Consider the following 19949-nt stretch of genomic DNA (forward strand, 5'->3'; position numbering starts at 1 on the left):
ATGATCGCACCAGACATTGAGTGGATGTTTTCTTATATCCCTCGAGTACGTGTGGAGCGGGGCGATGGACAACACGCGACACTGCTCTAGCCCAATCATAACCATGAAGTTAAGCGTTCTGGCGCGGGCAGAGGTAGGATGGGTGACCTCCCTGGAAGACCTCGTGTCGCGACCGTTTACGTAAATTATGGATAAAACAGTCGAAATAATTGTTTTTAATGAGTTAACCGTCTTCGGTGTAATCTGCATCATACCCTTCCGCACAGAACCGGCTCACGACAAAAAAAAATCGATAAAGTTCCCAGAAAAAGAAAAAAAATAAGAAGAAGGGAAATAACGAATGTAAAGCTATATAATTCTGGGATCGATAAAATGGAACCAGAATCGAATTTCGAACTTCCTAAGCGATTTTCTCGAGGAAACGAAAGCTTAAAAGAAGCGGTAAATCGCAAATTAGAGGGTCTTAGAGAAGGAATTCGGCTAAAATCTCGTCAGCTCATTGCGTAGGAATGAGTCTCGTCCGTTTGCCCATTTACAATCAAATTAGCCTAGAATTTTGTCCAATCCGGCAGTGCCCGAGCTATTTCATTTCACATGTCTTACCTGGTCCCGATCGAGATTCAGATTATTTGAGCCCAAACTCGTCTGTCACAAGTAATCAAAATAGAAAAACACGAATAGGTTGCAACACGAGGACTTCCCAGGGGGTCACCCATCCTAGTACTGCCCTCGCCCAAGCATGCTTAACTTCGGAGTTTTGATGGGATCCGGTGCATTAGTGCTGGTATGATCCCACAGACATTGATGGGATGTTTAGTCTTATATCCCTCGAGTACGTGTGGAGCGGCGGCGATGGACAACACGCGGCACTGCCTCGCCCAATCATAACCATGAAGTTAAGCGTTCTGGCGCGATGGCAGAGGTAGGATGTGACCTCCCTAGGAAGACCTCGTGTCGCGACCGTTACGTAAATTATGGATAAAACAGTCGAAATAAATGTTTTTAATGAGTTAACCGTCTCCGGGTATCTGCGTCATACCCTTCCGCACAGAACCGGCTCACGACAACAAAAATCGATAAACTGTTCCCAGAAAATAGAAAAAAAAAAATAAGAAGAAGGAAATAAGCGAATGTAAAGCTAGTATTAATTCTTGGATATCGATAAATGGAACCGAATCGAATTTCGAACTTCCTAAGCGGATTTCTCGAGGAAACTAAAGCTTAACAGAGCGTAAATCGCAATTAGAGGGTCCTTAGAGAATGAATTCGGCTAAAATCTCGTCAGCTCATTGCGTAGTAATGAGTCTCGTCCGTTTGCCCGTTTACAATCAAATTAGCCTGAGAATTTGTGTCCAAATCCGGCAGTGCCCGAGCTACTTTCATTTCACATGTCTTATCTGGTCCCGATCGAGATTCAGATGATTTGAGCCGAAACCTCGTCTGTCAACAAGTAATCAGAAATAGAAAAACACGAAAAGGGGTGCAACACGAGGACTTCCCAGGGGGTCACCCATCCTAGTACTGCTCTCGCCCAAGCACGCTTAACTTCGGAGTTCTGATGGGATCCGGTGCATTAGTGCAGGTATGATCGCACCCGACATTGAGTGGGATGTTTATTCTTATATCCCTCGAGTACGTGTGGAGCGGGCGGCGATGGACAACACGCGCACTGCTCTCGCCCAATCATAACCATGAAGCTAAGCGTTCTAGCGCGATGGCATAGCTAGGATGGTTGACCTCCCTGGAAGATCTCGTGTCGCGACCGTTTACCGTAAATTATGGATAAAACAGTCGAAAATAATTGTTTTTAATGAGTTGACCGTCTCCAGAGTAATCTGCGTCATACCCTTCCGCACAGAAACCGGCTCACGACAACAAAAATCGATAAATGTTGGCAGAAAATAAAAAAAAATAAGAAGAAGGAAATAACGAATGTAAAGCTATTATTATTCTTAGGATACGATAAAATGGAACCAGAATCGAATTTCGAACTTCCTAAGAGGATTTTTCGAGGAAACAAAAGCTTAACAGAAGCGGTAAATCGCAAATTAGAGGGTCTTAGAGAAGGAATTCGGCTAATATCTCGTCATCTCATTGCATAGTAATGAGTCTCGTCCGTTTGCCCGTTTACAATCAAATTAGCCTACAATTTTGTCCAAATCCGGCAGTGCCCGAGCTACTTTCATTTCACTTGTCTTGTCTGGTCCCGATCGAGATTCAGATGATTTGAGCCGAAAATCGTCTTTCAACAAGTAATCACAAATACAAAAACACGAAAAAGGGTGCAACACGAGGACTTCCCAGGGGGTCACCCATCCTAGTACTGCTCTCGCCCAAGCACGCATAACTTCGGAGTTCTGAAGGGATCCGGTGCATTAGTGCTGGTATGATCGCACCCGACATTGAGTGGGATGTTTATTCTTATATCTCTCGAGCACGTTTGGAGCGGGCGGCGATGGACAACAGGCGGCACTGCTCTCGCCCAATAATAACCATGAAGTTAAGCGTTCTGGCGCGATGGCAGAGCTAGGATGGGTGACCTCCCTGGGAAGACCTCGTGTCGCGACCGTTTACGTAAATTATGGATAAAACAGTCGAATAAATTGTTTTTAATGAGTTGATCGTCTCCGGAGTAATCTGCGTCATACCCTTCCGCACAGAACCGGCTCACGACAACAAAAATCGATAAATGTTCCTAGAAAATAGAAAAAAAAATAAGAAGAAGAAAGTAGGGAATGTAAAGCTATTATTATGCCTGGGATACGATAAAATGGAACCGGAATCGAATTTCGAACTTTCTAAACGGATTTCTCTTGGAAACAGAAGCTTAACAGAAGCGGAAAATCGCAAATTAGAGTGTCTTAGAGAAAGAATTCGGCTAAAATCTCGTCAGCTCATTGCGTAGTAATGGGTCTCGTCCGTTTGCCCGTTTACAATCAAATTAGCCTACAATTTTGTCCAAATCCGGCAGTGCCCGAGCTATTATCATTTCACATGTCTTATCTGGTCTTGATCGAGATTCAGATGATTTGAGCCGAAACTCGTCTGTCAACAAGTAATCAGAAATAGAAAAACACGAAAAAGGGTGCAACACGAGGACTTCCCAGGGGGTCACCCATCCTAGTACTGCTCTCGCCCAAGCACGCTTAGCTTCGGAGTTTTGATGGGATCCGGTGCATTAGTGCTGGTATGATGGCACCAGACATTGAGTGGGATGTTTATTCTTATATCCCTCGAGTACGTGTGGAGCGGGCGGCGATGGACAACACGCGGCACTGCTCTCGCCCAATCATAACCATGAAGTTAAGCGTTCTGGCGCGATGGCAGAGGTAGGATGGGTGACCTCCGTGGGAAGACCTCGTGTCGCGACCGTTTACGTAAATTATGGATAAAACAGTCGAAATAATTGTTTTTAATGAGTTAACCGTCTCCGGTGTAATCTGCGTCATACCCTTCCGCACAGAACCGGCTCACGACAACAAAAATCGATAAATGTTCCCAGAAAATAGAAAAAAAATAAGAAGAAGGAAATAACGAATGTAAAGCTATTATTATGCCTCGGATACGATAAAATGGAACCGGAATCGAATTTCGAACTTCCTAAGAGGATTTCTCGAGAAAACGATAGCTTAACAGAAGCGGTAAATCGCAAATTAGAGGGTCTTAGAGAAGGAATTCGGCTAAAATCTCGTCAGCTCATTGCGTAGTAATGAGTCTCGTCCGTTTGCTCGTTTACAATCAAATTAGCCTACAATTTTGTCCAAATCCGGCAGTGCCCGAGCTACTTTCATTTCACATGTCTTATCTGGTCTCGATCGAGATTCAGATGATTTGAGCCGAAAATCGTCTGTCAACAAGTAATCAAAAATAGAAAAACACGAAAAAGGGTGGAACACGAGGACTTCCCAGGGGGTCACCCATCCTAGTATTCCTCTCGCCCAAGCACGCTTAACTTAGAAGTTCTGATGGGATCCGGTGCATTAGTGCTTGTATGATCGCACCGGACATTAAGTGGGATGTTTATTCTTATATCCCTCGAGTACGTTTCGAGCGGGCGGCGATGGACAACACGCGGCACTGCTCTCGCCCAATCATAACCATGAAGTTAAGCGTTCTGGCGCGATGGCAGAGCTAGGATGGGTGACCACCCTGGGAAGACCTCGTGTCGCGACCGTTTACTTAAATTATGGATAAAATAGTCGAAATAATTATTTTAATGAGTTAACCGTCTCCGGTGTAATCTGCGTCATACCCTTCCGCACAGAACCGGCTCACGACAACAAAAATCGATAAATGTTCCCAGAAAATAGAAAAAAAAATAAGAAGAAGGAAATAACGAATGTAAAGCTATTATTATTCTTGTGATACGATAAAATGGAACCAGAATCGAATTTCGAACTTCCTAAGCGGATTTCTCGAGGAAACGAAAGCTTAACAGAAGCGGTAAATCGCAAATTAGAGGGTCTAAGAGAAGGAATTCGGCTAAAATCTCGTTAGCTCATTGCGTAGTAATGAGTCTCGTCCGTTTGCCTGTTTACAATCAAATTAGCCTACAATTTTGTCCAAATCCGGCAGTGCCCGAGCTACTTTCATTTAACATGTCTTATCTGGTCCCGATCGAGATTCAGATGATTTGAGCCGAAAATCGTCTGTCAACAAATAATCATAAATAGAAAAACACGAAAAAGGGTGCAACACGAGGACTTCCCAGGGGGTCACCCATCCTAGTACTGCTCTCGCCCAAGCACGCTTAACTTCGGAGTTCTGATGGGATCCGGTGCATTAGTGCTGGTATGATCGCACCCGACATTGAGTGGGATGTTTATTCTTATATCCCTCAAGTACGTGTGGAGCGGGCGGCGATGGACAACACGCGGCACTGCTCTCGCCCAATCATAACCATGAAGTTAAGCGTTCTGGCGCGATGGCAGAGCTAGGATGGGTGACCTACCCTGGGAAGACCTCGTATCGCGATCGTTTACGTAAATTATGGAGAAAACAGTCGAAATAATTGTTTTTAATGAGTTAACCGTCTTTGAAGTAATCTGCGTCATACCCTTCCGCACAGAACCGGCTCACGACAACAAAAATCGATAAATGTTCCCAGAAAATAGAAAAAAAAATAAGAAGAAGGAAATAACGAATGTAAAGCTATTATTATGCATCGGATACGATAAAATGGAACCGGAATCGAATTTCGAACTTCCTAAGAGGATTTCTCGAGAAAACGATAGCTTAACAGAAGCGGTAAATCGCAAATTAGAGGGTCTTAGAGAAGGAATTCGGCTAAAATCTCGTCAGCTCATTGCGTAATAATGAGTCTCGTCCGTTTGCCCGTTTACAATCAAATTAGCCTAGAATTTTGTCCAAATCCGGCAGTTCCTGAGCTACTTTCATTTCACATGTCTTATCTGGTCCCGATCGAGATTCAGATTATTTGAGCCGAAACTCGTCTGTCAACAAGTAATCAGAAATAGAAAAACACGAAAAGGGGTGCAACCCGAGGACTTCCCAGGGGGTCACCCATCCTAGTACTGCTCTCGCCCAAGCACGCTTAACTTCAGAGTTTTGATGGGATCCGGTGCATTAGTGCTGGTATGATCGCACCACACATTGAGTGGGATGTTTATTTTTATATCCCTCGAGTACGTGTGGAGCGGGCGGCGATGGACAACAAGCGGCACTGCTCTCGCCCAATCATAACCATGAAGTTAAGCGTTCTGGCGCGATGGCAGAGGTAGGATGGGTGACCTCCCTGGGAAGACCTCGTGTCGCGACCGTTTACGTAAATTATGGATAAAACAGTCGAAATAATTATTTTAATGAGTTAACCGTCTCCGGTGTAATATGCGTCATACCCTTCCGCACAAAACCGGCTCACGACAACAAAAATCGATAAATGTTCCCAGAAAATAGAAAAAAAAATAAGAAGAAGGAAATAACGAATGTAAAGCTATTATTATTCTTGGGATACGATAAAATGGAACCAGAATCGAATTTCGAAATTCCTAAGCGGATTTCTCGAGGAAACGAAAGCTTAACAGAAGCGATAAATCGCAAATTAGAGGGTCTTAGAGAAGGAATTCGGCTAAAATCTCGTCAGCTCATTGCGTAGTAATGAGTCTCGTCCGTTTGCCCGTTTACAATCGAATTAGCCTAGAATTTTGTCCAAATCCGGCAGTGCCCGAGCTACTTTCATTTCACATGTCTTATCTGGTCCTGATCGAGATTCAGATGATTTGAGCCGAAACTCGTCTGTCAACAAGTAATCAGAAATAGAAAAACACGAAAAGGGTGCAACACGAGGACTTCCCAGGGGGTCACCCATCCTAGTACTGCTCTCGCCCAAGCACGCTTAACTTCGGAGTTCTGATGGGATCCGGTGCATTAGTGCTGGTATGATCGCACCCGACATTGAGTGGGATGTTTATTCTTATATCCCTCGAGTACGTGTGGAGCGGGCGGCGATGGACAACACGCGGCACTGCTCTCGCCCAATCATAACCATGAAGTTAAGCGTTCTGGCGCGATGGCAGAGCTAGGATGGGTGACCTCCCTGGGAAGACCTCGTGTCGCGACCGTTTACGTAAATTATGGATAAAACAGTCGAAATAATTGTTTTTAATGAGTTACCGTCTCCGGAGTAATCTGCGTCATACCCTTCCGCACAGAACCGGCTCACGACAACAAAAATCGATAAATGTTCCCAGAAAATAGAAAAAAAATAAGAAGAAGGAAATAACGAATGTAAAGCTATTATTATGCCTCGGATACGATAAAATGGAACCGGAATCGAATTTCGAACTTCCTAAGCGGATTTCTCGAGGAAACGAAAGCTTAACAGAAGCGGTAAATCGCAAATTAGAGGGTCTTAGAGAAGGAATTCGGCTAAAATCTCGTCAGCTCATTGCGTAGTAATGAGTCTCGTCCGTTTGCCCGTTTACAATCAAATTAGCCTAGAATTTTGTCCAAATCCGGCAGTGCCCGAGCTACTTTCATTTCACATGTCTTATCTGGTCCCGATCGAGATTCAGATGATTTGAGCCGAAACTCGTCTGTCAACAAGTAATCAGAAATAGAAAAACACGAAAAGGGGTGCAACACGAGGACTTCCCAGGGGGTCACCCATCCTAGTACTGCTCTCGCCCAAGCACGCTTAACTTCGGAGTTTGATGGGATCCGGTGCATTAGTGCTGGTATGATCGCACCAGACATTGAGTGGGATGTTTATTCTTATATCCCTCGAGTACGTGTGGAGCGGGCGGCGATGGACAACACGCGGCACTGCTCTCGCCCAATCATAACCATGAAGTTAAGCGTTCTGGCGCGATGGCAGAGGTAGGATGGGTGACCTCCCTGGGAAGACCTCGTGTCGCGACCGTTTACGTAAATTATGGATAAAACAGTCGAAATAATTGTTTTAATGAGTTAACCGTCTCCGGTGTAATCTGCGTCATACCCTTCCGCACAGAACCGGCTCACGACAACAAAAATCGATAAATGTTCCCAGAAAATAGAAAAAAAATAAGAAGAAGGAAATAACGAATGTAAAGCTATTATTATTCTTGGGATACGATAAAATGGAACCAGAATCGAATTTCGAACTTCCTAAGCGGATTTCTCGAGGAAACGAAAGCTTAACAGAAGCGGTAAATCGCAAATTAGAGGGTCTTAGAGAAGGAATTCGGCTAAAATCTCGTCAGCTCATTGCGTAGTAATGAGTCTCGTCCGTTTGCCCGTTTACAATCAAATTAGCCTAGAATTTTGTCCAAATCCGGCAGTGCCCGAGCTACTTTCATTTCACATGTCTTATCTGGTCCTGATCGAGATTCAGATGATTTGAGCCGAAACTCGTCTGTCAACAAGTAATCAGAAATAGAAAAACACGAAAAGAGGGTGCAACACGAGGACTTCCCAAGGGGTCACCCATCTTAGTACTGCTCTCGCCCAAGCACGCTTAACTTCGGAGTTCTGATGGGATCCGGTGCATTAGTGCAGGTATGATCGCACCCGACATTGAGTGGGATGTTTATTCTTATATCCCTCGAGTACGTGTGGAGCGGGCGGCGATGGACAACACGCGGCACTGCTCTCGCCCAATCATAACCATGAAGCTAAGCGTTCTAGCGCGATGGCATAGCTAGGATGGGTGACCTTCCTGGGAAGATCTCGTGTCCCGACCGTTTACGTAAATTTTGGATAAAACAGTCGAAATAATTGTTTTTAATGAGTTGACCGTCTCCGAGTAATCTGCGTCATACCCTTCCGCACAGAACCGGCTCACGACAACAAAAATTCGATAAATGTTGGCAGAAAATAAAAAAAAAATAAGAAGAAGGAAATAACGAATGTAAAGCTATTATTATTCTTAGGATACGATAAAATGGAACCAGAATCGAATTTCGAACTTCCTAAGAGGATTTTTCGAGGAAACAAAAGCTTAACAGAAGCGGTAAATCGCAAATTAGAGGGTCTTAGAGAAGGAATTCGGCTAAAATCTCGTCATCTCATTGCGTAGTAATGAGTCTCGTCCGTTTGCCCGTTTACAATCAAATTAGCCTACAATTTTGTCCAAATCCGGCAGTGCCCGAGCTACTTTCATTTCACTTGTCTTGTCTGGTCCCGATCGAGATTCAGATGATTTGAGCCGAAAATCGTCTTTCAACAAGTAATCACAAATAGAAAAACACGAAAAAGGGTGCAACACGAGGACTTCCCATGGGGTCGCCCATCCTAGTACTGCTCTCGCCCAAGCACGCTTAACTTCGGAGTTCTGATGGGATCCGGTGCATTAGTGCAGGTATGATCGCACCCGACATTGAGTGGGATGTTTATTCTTATATCCCTCGAGTACGTGTGGAGCGGGCGGCGATGGACAACACGCGGCACTGCTCTCGCCCAATCATAACCATGAAGCTAAGCGTTCTAGCGCGATGGCATAGCTAGGATGGGTGACCTCCCTGGGAAGATCTCGTGTCGCGACCGTTTACGTAAATTATGGATAAAACAGTCGAAATAATTGTTTTTAATGAGTTGACCGTCTCCAGAGTAATCTGCGTCATACCCTTCCGCACAGAACCGGCTCACGACAACAAAAATCGATAAATGTTCCAGAAAATAGAAAAAAAAATAAGAAGAAGGAAATAACGAATGTAAAGCTATTATTATGCCTGGGATACGATAAAATGGAACCGGAATCGAATTTCGAACTTCCTAAGCGGATTTCTCGAGAAACGAAAGCTTAACAGAAGCGGAAAATCGCAAATTAGAGTGTCTTAGAGAAAGAATTCGGCTAAAATCTCGTCAGCTCATTGCGTAGTAATGGGTCTCGTCCGTTTGCCCGTTTACAATCAAATTAGCCTACAATTTTGTCCAAATCCGGCAGTGCCCGAGCTATTATCATTTCACATGTCTTATCTGGTCTTGATCGAGATTCAGATGATTTGAGCCGAAACTCGTCTGTCAACAAGTAATCAGAAATAGAAAAACACGAAAAAGGGTGCAACACGAGGACTTCCCAGGGGGTCACCCATCCTAGTACTGCTCTCGCCCAAGCACGCTTAGCTTCGGAGTTTTGATGGGATCCGGTGTATTAGTGCTGGTATGATGGCACCAGACATTGAGTGGGATGTTTATTCTTATATCCCTCGAGTACGTGTGGAGCGGGCGGCGATGGACAACACGCGGCACTGCTCTCGCCCAATCATAACCATGAAGTTAAGCATTCTGGCGCGATGGCAGAGGTAGGATGGGTGACCTCCGTGGGAAGACCTCGTGTCGCGACCGTTTACGTAAATTATGGATAAAACAGTCGAAATAATTGTTTTTAATGAGTTAACCGTCTCCGGTGTAATCTGCGTCATACCCTTCCGCACAGAACCGGCTCACGACAACAAAAATCGATAAATGTTCCCAGAAAATAGAAAAAAATAAGAAGAAGGAAATAACGAATGTAAAGCTATTATTATGCCTCGGATACGATAAAATGGAACCGGAATCGAATTTCGAACTTCCTAAGAGGATTTCTCGAGAAAACGATAGCTTAACAGAAGCGGTAAATCGCAAATTAGAGGGTCTTAGAGAAGGAATTCGGCTAAAATCTCGTCAGCTCATTGCGTAGTAATGAGTCTCGTCCGTTTGCCCGTTTACAATCAAATTAGCCTACAATTTTGTCCAAATCCGGCAGTGCCCGAGCTACTTTCATTTCACATGTCTTATCTGGTCTCGATCGAGATTCAGATGATTTGAGCCGAAAATCGTCTGTCAACAAGTAATCAAAAATAGAAAAACACGAAAAAGGGTGGAACACGAGGACTTCCCAGGGGGTCACCCATCCTAGTATTCCTCTCGCCCAAGCACGCTTAACTTAGAAGTTCTGATGGGATCCGGTGCATTAGTGCTTGTATGATCGCACCCGGACATTAAGTGGGATGTTTATTCTTATAATCCCTCGAGTACGTTTCGAGCGGGCGGCGATGGACAACACGCGGCACTGCTCTCGCCCAATCATAACCATGAAGTTAAGCGTTCTGGCGCGATGGCAGAGCTAGGATGGGTGACCACCCTGGGAGACCTCGTAGTCGCGACCGTTTACTTAAATTAGGATAAAATAGTCGAAATAATTATTTTAATGAGTTAACCGTCTCCGGTAGTAATCTGCGTCATACCCTTCCGCACAGAACCGGCTCACGACAACAAAAATCGATAAATGTTCCCAGAAAATAGAAAAAAAAATAAGAAGAAGGAAATAACGAATGTAAAGCTATTATTATTCTTGGGATACGATAAAATGGAACCGGAATCGAATTTCGAACTTCCTAGCGGATTTTCTCGAGGAAACGAAAGCTTAACAGAAGCGTTAAATCGCAAATTAGAGGGTCTTAGAGAAGGAATTCGGCTAAAATCTCGTCAGCTCATTGCGTAGTAATGAGTCTCGTCCGTTTGCCCGTTTACAATCAAATTAGCCTAGCAATTTTGTCCAAATCCGGCAGTGCCCGAGCTACTTTCATTTCACATGTCTTATCTGGTCCGATCGAGATTCAGATGATTTGAGCCGAAAATCGTCTGTCAACAAGTAATCAGAAATAGAAAACACGAAAAAGGGTGGCAACACGAGGACTTCCAAGGGGGTCACCCATCCTAGTACTGCTCTCGCCCAAGCAAGCTTAACTTCGGAGTTCTGATGGGATCCGGTGCATTAGTGCTGGTATGATCGCACCCGACATTGAGTGGGATGTTTATTCTTATATCCCTCGAGTACGTGTGGAGCGGGCGGCGATGGACAACCCGCGGCACTGCTCTCGCCCAATCATAACCATGAAGTTAAGCGTTCTGGCGCGATGGCAGAGCTAGGATGGTGACCTCCCTGGGAAGACTCGTGTCGCGATCGTTTACGTAAATTATGGATAAAACAGTCGAAATAATTGTTTTTAATGAGTTAACCGTCTCCGAGTAATCTGCGTCATACCCTTCCGCACAGAACCGGCTCACGACAACAAAAATCGATAAATGTTCCCAGAAATAGAAAAAAAAATAAGAAGAAGGAAATAAAGAATGTAAGCTATTATTATGCCTCGGATACGATAAAATGGAACCGGAATCGAATTTCGAACTTCCTAAGAGGATTTCTCGAGAAAACGATAGCTTAACAGAAGCGGTAAATCGCAAATTAGAGGGTCTTAGAGAAGGAATTCGGCTAAAATCTCGTCAGCTCATTGCGTAGTAATGAGTCTCGTCCGTTTGCCCGTTTACAATCAAATTAGCCTAGCAATTTTGTCCAAATCCGGCAGTGCCCGAGCTACTTTCATTTCACATGTCTTATCTGGTCCCGATCGAGATTCAGATGATTTGAGCCGAAACTCGTCTGTCAACAAGTAATCAGAAAATAGAAAAACACGAAAAGGGGTGCAACACGAGGACTTCCCTAGGGGGTCACCCATCCTAGTACTGCTCTCGCCCAAGCACGCTTAACTTCGGAGTTCTGATGGGATCCGGTGCATTAGTGCTGGTATGATCGCACCCGACATTGAGTGGGATGTTTATTCTTATATCCTCGAGTACCGTGTGGAGCGGGCGGCGATGGACAACACGCGGCACTGCTCTCGCCCAATCATAACCATGAAGTTAAGCGTTCTGGCGCGATGGCAGAGCTAGGATGGGTGACCTCCCTGGGAAGACCTCGTGTCGCGACCGTTTACGTAAATTATGGAATAAAACAGTCGAAATAATTGTTTTTAATGAGTTAACCGTCTCCGGATGTAATCTGCGTCATACCCTTCCGCACAGAACCGGCTCACGACAACAAAAATCGATAAATGTTCCCAGAAAATAGAAAAAAAATAAGAAGAAGGAAATAACGAATGTAAAGCTATTATTATGCCTGGGATACGATAAATGGAACCGGAATCGAATTTCGAACTTCCTAAGCGGATTTCTCGAGGAAACGAAAGCTTAACAGAAGCGTAAATCGCAAATTAGAGGGTCTTAGAGAAGGAATTCGGCTAAAATCTCGTCAGCTCATTGCGTAGTAATGAGTCTCGTCCGTTTGCCCGTTTACAATCAAATTAGCCTACAATTTTGTCCAAATCCGGCAGTGCCCGAGCTACTTTCATTTCACATGTCTTATCTGGTCTCGATCGAGATTCAGATGATTTGAGCCGAAAATCGTCTGTCAACAAGTAATCAAAAATAGAAAAACACGAAAAGGGTGCAACACGAGGACTTCCCAGGGGGTCACCCATCCTAGTACTGCTCTCACCCAAGCAAGCTTAACTTCGTAGTTCTGATGGGATCCGGTGCATTAGTGCTGGTATGATCGCACCCGACATTGAGTGGGATGTTTATTCTTATATCCCTCGAGTACGTGTGGAGCGGGCGGCGATGGACAACACGCGGCACTGCTCTCGCCCAATCATAACCATGAAGTTAAGCGTTCTGGCGCGATGGCAGAGGTAGGATGGGTGACCTCCCTAGGGAAGACCTCGTGTCGCGACCGGTTACGTAAATTATGGATAAAACAGTCGAAATAATTGTTTTAATGAGTTAACCGTCTCCGGAGTAATCTGCGTCATACCCTTCCGCACAGAACCGGCTCACGACAACAAAAATCGATAATGTTCCCAGAAAATAGAAAAAAAAATAAGAAGAAGGAAATAACGAATGTAAGCTATTATTATGCCTGGGATACGATAAAATGGAACCGGAATCGAATTTCGAACTTCCTAAGCGGATTTCTCGGGGAAACGAAAGCTTAACAGAAGCGTTAAATCGCAAATTAGAGGGTCTTAGAGAAGGAATTCGGCTAAAATCTCGTCAGCTCATTGCGTAGTATTGAGTCTCGTCCGTTTGCCCGTTTACAATCAAATTAGCCTACAATTTTGTCCAAATCCGGCAGTGCCCGAGCTACTTTCATTTCACATGTCTTATCTGGTCTTGATCGAATTCAGATGATTTGAGCCGAAAATCGTCTGTCAACAAGTATCAAAAATAGAAAAAACACGAAAAATGGTTGCAACACGAGAACTCCCAGGGGTCACCCATCCTAGTACTGCTCTGGCCCAAGCACGCTTTACGTCGAGTTCTGATGGGATCCGGTGCATTAGTGCTGGTATGATCGCACCCGACATTGAGTGGGATGTTATTCTTATATCCCTCGAGTACGTGTGGAGCGGGCGGCGATGGACAACACGCGGCACTGCTCTCGCCCAATCATAACCATGAAGTTAAGCGTTCTGGCGCGATAGAAGAGGTAGGATGGGTGACCTCCCTGGAGAAGATCTCGTGTCGCGACCGTTTACGTAAATTATGGATAAAACAGTCGAAATAATTGTTTTTAATGAGTTAACCCGTCTCCGGAGTAATCTGCGTCATACCCTTCCGCACAGAACCGGCTCACGACAACAAATATCGATAAATGTTCCCAGAAAATAGAAAAAAAAATAAGAAGAAGGAAAATAAACGATGTAAAGCTATATTATGCCTGGGATACGATAAAATGGAACCGGAATCGAATTTCGAACTTCCTAAAGCGGATTTCATGAGAAAACGAAAGCTTAACAGAAGCGGTAAAATCGCAAATTAGAGGGTCTTAGAGAAGAATTCGCTAAAAAATCTCGTCAGCTCATTGCGTATAATGAGTCTCGTCCGTTTGCCCGTTTACAATCAAATTAGCCTACAATTTGTCCAAAATCCGGCAGTGCCCGAGCTACTTTCATTTCACATGTCTTATCTGGTCCCGATCGAGATTCAGATGATTTGAGCCGAAAATCGTCTGTCACAAGGTGATCAAAATAGAAAAACACGAAAAGGGTGCAACACGAGGACTTCCCAGGGGGTCACCTCCTAGTACTGCTCTCACCCAAGCAAGCTTAACTTCGGAGTTTCTGATGAGATCCGGTGCATTAGTGCTGTATGATCGCACCCGACATTGAGTGGGATGTTTAGTCTTATATCCCTCGAGTAAGTGTGGAGCGGGCGGCGATGGACAACACGCGGCACTGCTCTCGCCCAATCATAACCATGAAGTTAAGCGTTTCTGGCGCGATGGCAGAGCTAGGATGGGTGCCATCCTGGAAAGACCTCGTGTCGCGACCGTTTACGTAAATTATGGATAAAACAGTCGAAATAATTGTTTTAATGAGTTAACCGTCTCCGGAGTAATCTGCGTATACCCTTCCGCACAGAACCGGCTCACGACACAAAATCGATAAATGTCCCAGAAAATAGAAAAAAATAAGAAGAAGGAAATAACGAAGTTAAAGCTATTATATGCCTGGGATACGATAAAATGGAACCGGAATCGAATTTCGAACTTCCTAAGCGGATTTCTCCGAGGGAAACGAAAGCTTAACAGAAGCGTTTAATCGCAAATTAGAGGGTCTTAGAGAAGGAATTCGGCTAAATCTCGTAAGCTCATGCGTAATAATGAGTCTCGTCGTTTGCCCGTTACAATCAAATTAGCCTACAATTTTGTCCAAATCCGGCAGTGCCCGAGCTACTTTCATTTCACATGTCTTATCTGGTCCCGATCGAGATTCAGATGATTTGAGCCGAAAATCGTCTATCACAAGTAATCAAAAATAGAAAAACACGAAAAGGGTTGCAACACGAGGACTTCCCAGGGGGTCACCCAGCCTAGTACTGCTCTCTCCCCAAGCAAGCTTAACTTCGTAGTTCTATGGAATCCGGTGCATTAGTGCTGGTATGATCGCACCCGACATTGAGTGGGATGTTTATTCTTATATCCCTCGAGTACGTGTGGAGCGGGCGGCGATGGACAAACACGCGGCACTGCCTCTCGCCCATACTAACCATGAAGTTAAGCGTTCTGCGCGATGGCAGAGTAGGATGGGTGACCTCCCTGGAAGACCTCGTGTCGCGACCGTTTACGTAAATTATGGATAAAACAGTCGAAATAATTGTTTTAATGAGTTAACCGTCCTCCGGAGTAATCTGCGTCATACCCTTCCGCAAGAACCGGCTCACGACAACAAATATCGATAAATGTTCCCAGAAAATAGAAAAAAAATAAGAAGAAAGGAAATAACGAATGTAAAGCTATTATTATGCTGGGATACGATAAAATGGAACCGGAATCGAATTTCGAACTTCCTAAGCGGATTTCTAGGAAACGAAGCTTAACAGAAGCGTTAAATCGCAAATTAGAGGGTCTAAGAGAGAATTCGGCTAAAATCTCGTCAGCTCATTGCGTAAGTAATGAGTCTCGTCCGTTTGCCCGTTTACAATCAAATTAGCCTACAATTTTGTCCAAATTACGGCAGTGCCCGAGCTACTTTCATTTCACATGTTTATCTGGTCCTCGATCGAGATTCGATGATTTGAGCGAAATCGTCTAGTCAACAAGTAATCAAAATAGAAAAACACGAAAAGGGTGCAACACGAGGACTTCCCAGGGGTCACCCATCCTAGTACTGCTCTCCCCAAGCAGCTTAACTTCGGAGTTCTGATGGGATCCGGTGCATTAGTGCTGGTATGATCGCACCCATTGAGTGGGATGTTTATTCTTATATCCCTCGAGTACGTGTGGAGCGGGCGGCGATGGACAACACGCGGCACTGCTCTCGCCCAATCATAACCATGAAGTTAAGCGTTCTGGCGCGATGGCAGAGTAGGATGGGTGACCTCCCTGGAAGACCTCGTGTCGCGACCGTTTACGTAAATTATGGATAAAACAGTCGAAATAATTGTTTTTAATGAGTTAACCGTCTCCGGAGTAATCTGCGTCATACCCTTCCGCACAGAACCGGCTCACGACAACAAAATCGATAAATGTTCCCAGAAAATAGAAAAAAATAAGAAGAAGGAAATAACGAATGTAAAGCTATTATTATGCCTGGGATACGATAAAATGGAACCGGAATCGAATTTCGAACTTCCTAAGCGGATTTCGAGAAACGAAAGCTTAACAGAAGCGTAAATCGCAAATTAGAGGGTCTTAGAGAAGGAATTCGGCTAAAATCTCGTCAGCTCATTGCGTAGTAATGAGTCTCGTCCGTTTGCCCGTTTACAATCAAATTAGCCTACAATTTTGTCCAAATCCGGCAGTGCCCGAGCTACTTTCATTTCACATGTCTTATCTGGTCCCGATCGAGATTCAGATGATTTGAGCCGAAAATCGTCTGTCAACAAGTAATCAAAAATAGAAAAACACGAAAAGGGTGCAACACGAGGACTTCCCAGGGGTCACCCATCCTAGTACTGCTCTCCCCAAGCACGCTTAACTTCGAGTTCTGATGGGATCCGTGCATTAGTGCTGGTATGATCGCACCCGACATTGAGTGGGATGTTTATTCTTATATCCCTCGAGTACGTGTGGAGCGGGATGGACAACACGCGCACTGCTCTCGCCCAATCATAACCATGAAGTTAAGCGTTCTGGCGCGATGGCAGAGCTAGGATGGGTGACCTCCCTGGAAGACCTCGTGTCGCGACCGTTTACGTAAATTATGGATAAAACAGTCGAAATAATTGTTTTTAATGAGTTAACCATCTCCGGAGTAATCTGCGTCATACCCTTCCGCACAGAACCGGCTCACGACAACAAAAATCGATAAATGTTCCCAGAAAATAGAAAAAAAAAATAAGAAGGAAATAACGAATGTAAAGCTATTATTATGCCTGGCATACGATAAAATGGAACCGAAATCGAATTTTGAACTTCCTAAGCGGATTTCTCGAGGAAACGAAAGCTTAACAGAAGCGTTAAATCGCAAATTAGAGGGTCTTAGAGAAGGAATTCGGTTAAAATCTCGTCAGCTCATTGCGTAGAAATAAGTCTCGTGCGTTTGCCCGTTTACAATCAAATTAGCCTACAATTTTGTCCAAATCCGGCAGTGCCCGAGCTACTTTCATTTCACATGTCTTATCTGGTCCCGATCGAGATTCAGATGATTTGAGCCGAAAATCGTCTGTCAACAAGTAATCAAAAAAAAAACACGAAAAGGGTGCAACACGAGGACTTCCCAGGGGTCACCCATCCTAGTACTGCTCTCCCCAAGCACGCTTAACTTCGGAGTTCTGATGGGATCCGGTGCATTAGTGCTGGTATGATCGCACCCGACATTGAGTGGGATGTTTATTCTTATATCCCTCGAGTACGTGTGGAGCGGGCGGCGATGGACAACACGCGGCACTGCTCTCGCCCAATCATAACCATGAAGTTAAGCGTTCTGCGCGATGGCAGAGTAGGATGGGTGACCTCCCTGGGAAGACCTCGTGTCGCGACCGTTTACGTAAATTATGGATAAAACAGTCGAAATAATTGTTTTTAATGAGTTAACCGTCTCCGGAGTAATCTGCGTCATACCCTTCCGCACAGAACCGGCTCACGACAACAAATCGATAAATGTTCCCAGAAAATAGAAAAAAAAATAAGAAAATAACGAATGTAAAGCTATTATTATGCCTGGGATACGATAAAATGGAACCGGAATCGAATTTCGAACTTCCTAAGCGGATTTCTGAGAAACGAAAGCTTAACAGAAGCGTAAATCGCAAATTAGAGGGTCTTAGAGAAGGAATTCGGCTAAAATCTCGTCAGCTCATTGCGTAGTAATGAGTCTCGTCCGTTTGCCCGTTTACAATCAAATTAGCCTACAATTTTGTCCAAATCCGGCAGTGCCCGAGCTACTTTCATTTCACATGTCTTATCTGGTCCCGATCGAGATTCAGATGATTTGAGCCGAAAATCGTCTGTCAACAAGTAATCAAAAATAGAAAAACACGAAAAGGGTGCAACGCGAGGACTTCCCAGGGGGTCACCATCCTAGTACTGCTCTCCAAGCAGCTTAACTTCGGAGTTCTGATGGGATCCGGTGCATTAGTGCTGGTATGATCGCACCCGACATTGAGTGGGATGTTTATTCTTATATCCCTCGAGTACGTGTGGAGCGGGCGGCGATGGACAACACGCGGCACTGCTCGCCCAATCATAACCATGAAGTTAAGCGTTCTGGCGCGATGGCAGAGTAGGATGGGTGACCTCCCTGGGAAGACCTCGTGTCGCGACCGTTACGTAAATTATGGATAAAACAGTCGAAATAATTTTTTTAATGAGTTAACCGTCTCCGGAGTAATCTGCGTCATACCCTTCCGCACAAACCGGCTCACGACAACAAAAATCGATAAATGTTCCCAGAAAATAGAAAAAAAAATAAGAAGAAGGAAATAACGAATGTAAAGCTATTATTATGCCTGGGATACGATAAAATGGAACCGGAATCGAATTTCGAACTTCCTAAGCGGATTTCTCGAGGAAACGAAAGCTTAACAGAAGCGTTAAATCGCAAATTAGAGGGTCTTAGAGAAGGAATTCGGCTAAAATCTCGTCAGCTCATTGCGTAGTAATGAGTCTCGTCCGTTTGCCCGTTTACAATCAAATTAGCCTACAATTTTGTCCAAATCCGGCAGTGCCCGAGCTACTTTCATTTCACATGTCTTAGGTCTTGATCGAGATTCAGATGATTTGAGCCGAAAATCGTCTGTCAACAAGTAATCAAAAATAGAAAAACACGAAAAGGGTGCAACACGAGGACTTCCCAGGGGGTCACCATCCTAGTACTGCTCTGCCCAAGCACGCTTAACTTCGGAGTTCTGATGGGATCCGGTGCATTAGTGCTGGTATGATCGCACCCGACATTGAGTGGGATGTTTATTCTTATATCCCTCGAGTACGTGTGGAGCGGGCGGCGATGGACAACACGCGGCACTGCTCTCGCCCAATCATAACCATGAAGTTAAGCGTTCTGGCGCGATGGCAGAGGTAGGATGGGTGACCTCCCTGGGAAGACCTCGTGTCGCGACCGTTTACGTAAATTATGGATAAAACAGTCGAAATAATTGTTTTTAATGAGTTAACCGTCTCCGGAGTAATCTGCGTCATACCCTTCCGCACAGAACCGGCTCACGACAACAAAATCGATAAATGTTCCCAGAAAATAGAAAAAAAATAAGAAGAAGGAAATAACGAATGTAAAGCTATTATTATGCCTGGGATACGATAAAATGGAACCGGAATCGAATTTCGAACTTCCTAAGCGGATTTCATGATGAAACGAAAGCTTAACAGAAGCGTTAAATCGCAAATTAGAGGGTCTTAGAGAAGGAATTCGGCTAAAATCTCGTCAGCTCATTGCGTAATAATGAGTCTCGTCCGTTTGCCCGTTTACAATCAAATTAGCCTACAATTTTGTCCAAATCGGCAGTGCCCGAGCTACTTTCATTCATCACATGTCGTCGATCGAGATTCAGATGATTTGAGCCGAAAATCGTCTATCAACAAGATCAAAAATAGAAAAACACGAAAAGGGTGCAACACGAGGACTTCCAAGGGGGTCACCGATCCTAGTACTGCTTCCCCAAGCAACGCTTAACTTCGAGTTCTGATGAGACCGGTGCATTATGCGGTATGATCGCACCCGACATGAGTGGGA

The 19949-nt window shown here is 44.6% G+C and overlaps 17 non-coding genes and 7 pseudogenes across 17 annotated transcripts; all 24 read right to left on the reverse strand.

Annotated features, from left to right (window-relative positions):
• Window positions 1-679: 679 nt before the first annotated feature.
• On the reverse strand, window positions 680-798 carry LOC142507975 (5S ribosomal RNA). The gene has a single exon (XR_012806209.1). It is a non-coding gene; the product is annotated as a 5S ribosomal RNA (ribosomal RNA).
• Window positions 799-1477: 679 nt separating this feature from the next.
• On the reverse strand, window positions 1478-1596 carry LOC142506984 (5S ribosomal RNA). The gene has a single exon (XR_012805253.1). It is a non-coding gene; the product is annotated as a 5S ribosomal RNA (ribosomal RNA).
• Window positions 1597-2279: 683 nt separating this feature from the next.
• On the reverse strand, window positions 2280-2398 carry LOC142513652 (5S ribosomal RNA). Its single transcript, XR_012809587.1, has one exon. It is a non-coding gene; the product is annotated as a 5S ribosomal RNA (ribosomal RNA).
• Window positions 2399-3082: 684 nt separating this feature from the next.
• Window positions 3083-3201, reverse strand: LOC142515899 (5S ribosomal RNA). Its single transcript, XR_012811719.1, has one exon. It is a non-coding gene; the product is annotated as a 5S ribosomal RNA (ribosomal RNA).
• Window positions 3202-3884: 683 nt separating this feature from the next.
• LOC142511013 (5S ribosomal RNA) lies at window positions 3885-4003 on the reverse strand (annotated as a pseudogene).
• Window positions 4004-4686: 683 nt separating this feature from the next.
• On the reverse strand, window positions 4687-4805 carry LOC142514810 (5S ribosomal RNA). Its single transcript, XR_012810687.1, has one exon. It is a non-coding gene; the product is annotated as a 5S ribosomal RNA (ribosomal RNA).
• Window positions 4806-5490: 685 nt separating this feature from the next.
• On the reverse strand, window positions 5491-5609 carry LOC142515685 (5S ribosomal RNA). The gene has a single exon (XR_012811517.1). It is a non-coding gene; the product is annotated as a 5S ribosomal RNA (ribosomal RNA).
• A 682-nt stretch (window positions 5610-6291) lies between these two features.
• On the reverse strand, window positions 6292-6410 carry LOC142514822 (5S ribosomal RNA). Its single transcript, XR_012810699.1, has one exon. It is a non-coding gene; the product is annotated as a 5S ribosomal RNA (ribosomal RNA).
• A 682-nt stretch (window positions 6411-7092) lies between these two features.
• LOC142515411 (5S ribosomal RNA) lies at window positions 7093-7210 on the reverse strand. Its single transcript, XR_012811258.1, has one exon. It is a non-coding gene; the product is annotated as a 5S ribosomal RNA (ribosomal RNA).
• Window positions 7211-7893: 683 nt separating this feature from the next.
• Window positions 7894-8012, reverse strand: LOC142508584 (5S ribosomal RNA). The gene has a single exon (XR_012806791.1). It is a non-coding gene; the product is annotated as a 5S ribosomal RNA (ribosomal RNA).
• A 683-nt stretch (window positions 8013-8695) lies between these two features.
• On the reverse strand, window positions 8696-8814 carry LOC142508709 (5S ribosomal RNA). Its single transcript, XR_012806913.1, has one exon. It is a non-coding gene; the product is annotated as a 5S ribosomal RNA (ribosomal RNA).
• Window positions 8815-9496: 682 nt separating this feature from the next.
• Window positions 9497-9615, reverse strand: LOC142516229 (5S ribosomal RNA). Its single transcript, XR_012812034.1, has one exon. It is a non-coding gene; the product is annotated as a 5S ribosomal RNA (ribosomal RNA).
• Window positions 9616-10297: 682 nt separating this feature from the next.
• Window positions 10298-10416, reverse strand: LOC142509674 (5S ribosomal RNA). The gene has a single exon (XR_012807836.1). It is a non-coding gene; the product is annotated as a 5S ribosomal RNA (ribosomal RNA).
• Window positions 10417-11101: 685 nt separating this feature from the next.
• On the reverse strand, window positions 11102-11220 carry LOC142515761 (5S ribosomal RNA). Its single transcript, XR_012811588.1, has one exon. It is a non-coding gene; the product is annotated as a 5S ribosomal RNA (ribosomal RNA).
• A 681-nt stretch (window positions 11221-11901) lies between these two features.
• On the reverse strand, window positions 11902-12021 carry LOC142513339 (5S ribosomal RNA). The gene has a single exon (XR_012809291.1). It is a non-coding gene; the product is annotated as a 5S ribosomal RNA (ribosomal RNA).
• Window positions 12022-12703: 682 nt separating this feature from the next.
• On the reverse strand, window positions 12704-12822 carry LOC142516210 (5S ribosomal RNA). The gene has a single exon (XR_012812016.1). It is a non-coding gene; the product is annotated as a 5S ribosomal RNA (ribosomal RNA).
• A 682-nt stretch (window positions 12823-13504) lies between these two features.
• Window positions 13505-13620, reverse strand: LOC142511734 (5S ribosomal RNA; annotated as a pseudogene).
• A 684-nt stretch (window positions 13621-14304) lies between these two features.
• On the reverse strand, window positions 14305-14421 carry LOC142512045 (5S ribosomal RNA; annotated as a pseudogene).
• Window positions 14422-15094: 673 nt separating this feature from the next.
• LOC142512184 (5S ribosomal RNA) lies at window positions 15095-15213 on the reverse strand (annotated as a pseudogene).
• Window positions 15214-15886: 673 nt separating this feature from the next.
• On the reverse strand, window positions 15887-16002 carry LOC142510837 (5S ribosomal RNA; annotated as a pseudogene).
• Window positions 16003-16673: 671 nt separating this feature from the next.
• Window positions 16674-16788, reverse strand: LOC142511851 (5S ribosomal RNA; annotated as a pseudogene).
• Window positions 16789-17459: 671 nt separating this feature from the next.
• LOC142506428 (5S ribosomal RNA) lies at window positions 17460-17576 on the reverse strand. Its single transcript, XR_012804722.1, has one exon. It is a non-coding gene; the product is annotated as a 5S ribosomal RNA (ribosomal RNA).
• A 670-nt stretch (window positions 17577-18246) lies between these two features.
• Window positions 18247-18360, reverse strand: LOC142512031 (5S ribosomal RNA; annotated as a pseudogene).
• A 674-nt stretch (window positions 18361-19034) lies between these two features.
• LOC142517578 (5S ribosomal RNA) lies at window positions 19035-19151 on the reverse strand. The gene has a single exon (XR_012813317.1). It is a non-coding gene; the product is annotated as a 5S ribosomal RNA (ribosomal RNA).
• Window positions 19152-19949: the final 798 nt, after the last annotated feature.

The sequence above is a fragment of the Primulina tabacum genome, chromosome 10 (genome assembly GCF_025594145.1).
Source record: "Primulina tabacum isolate GXHZ01 chromosome 10, ASM2559414v2, whole genome shotgun sequence".
NCBI lineage: Eukaryota > Viridiplantae > Streptophyta > Magnoliopsida > Lamiales > Gesneriaceae > Primulina > Primulina tabacum.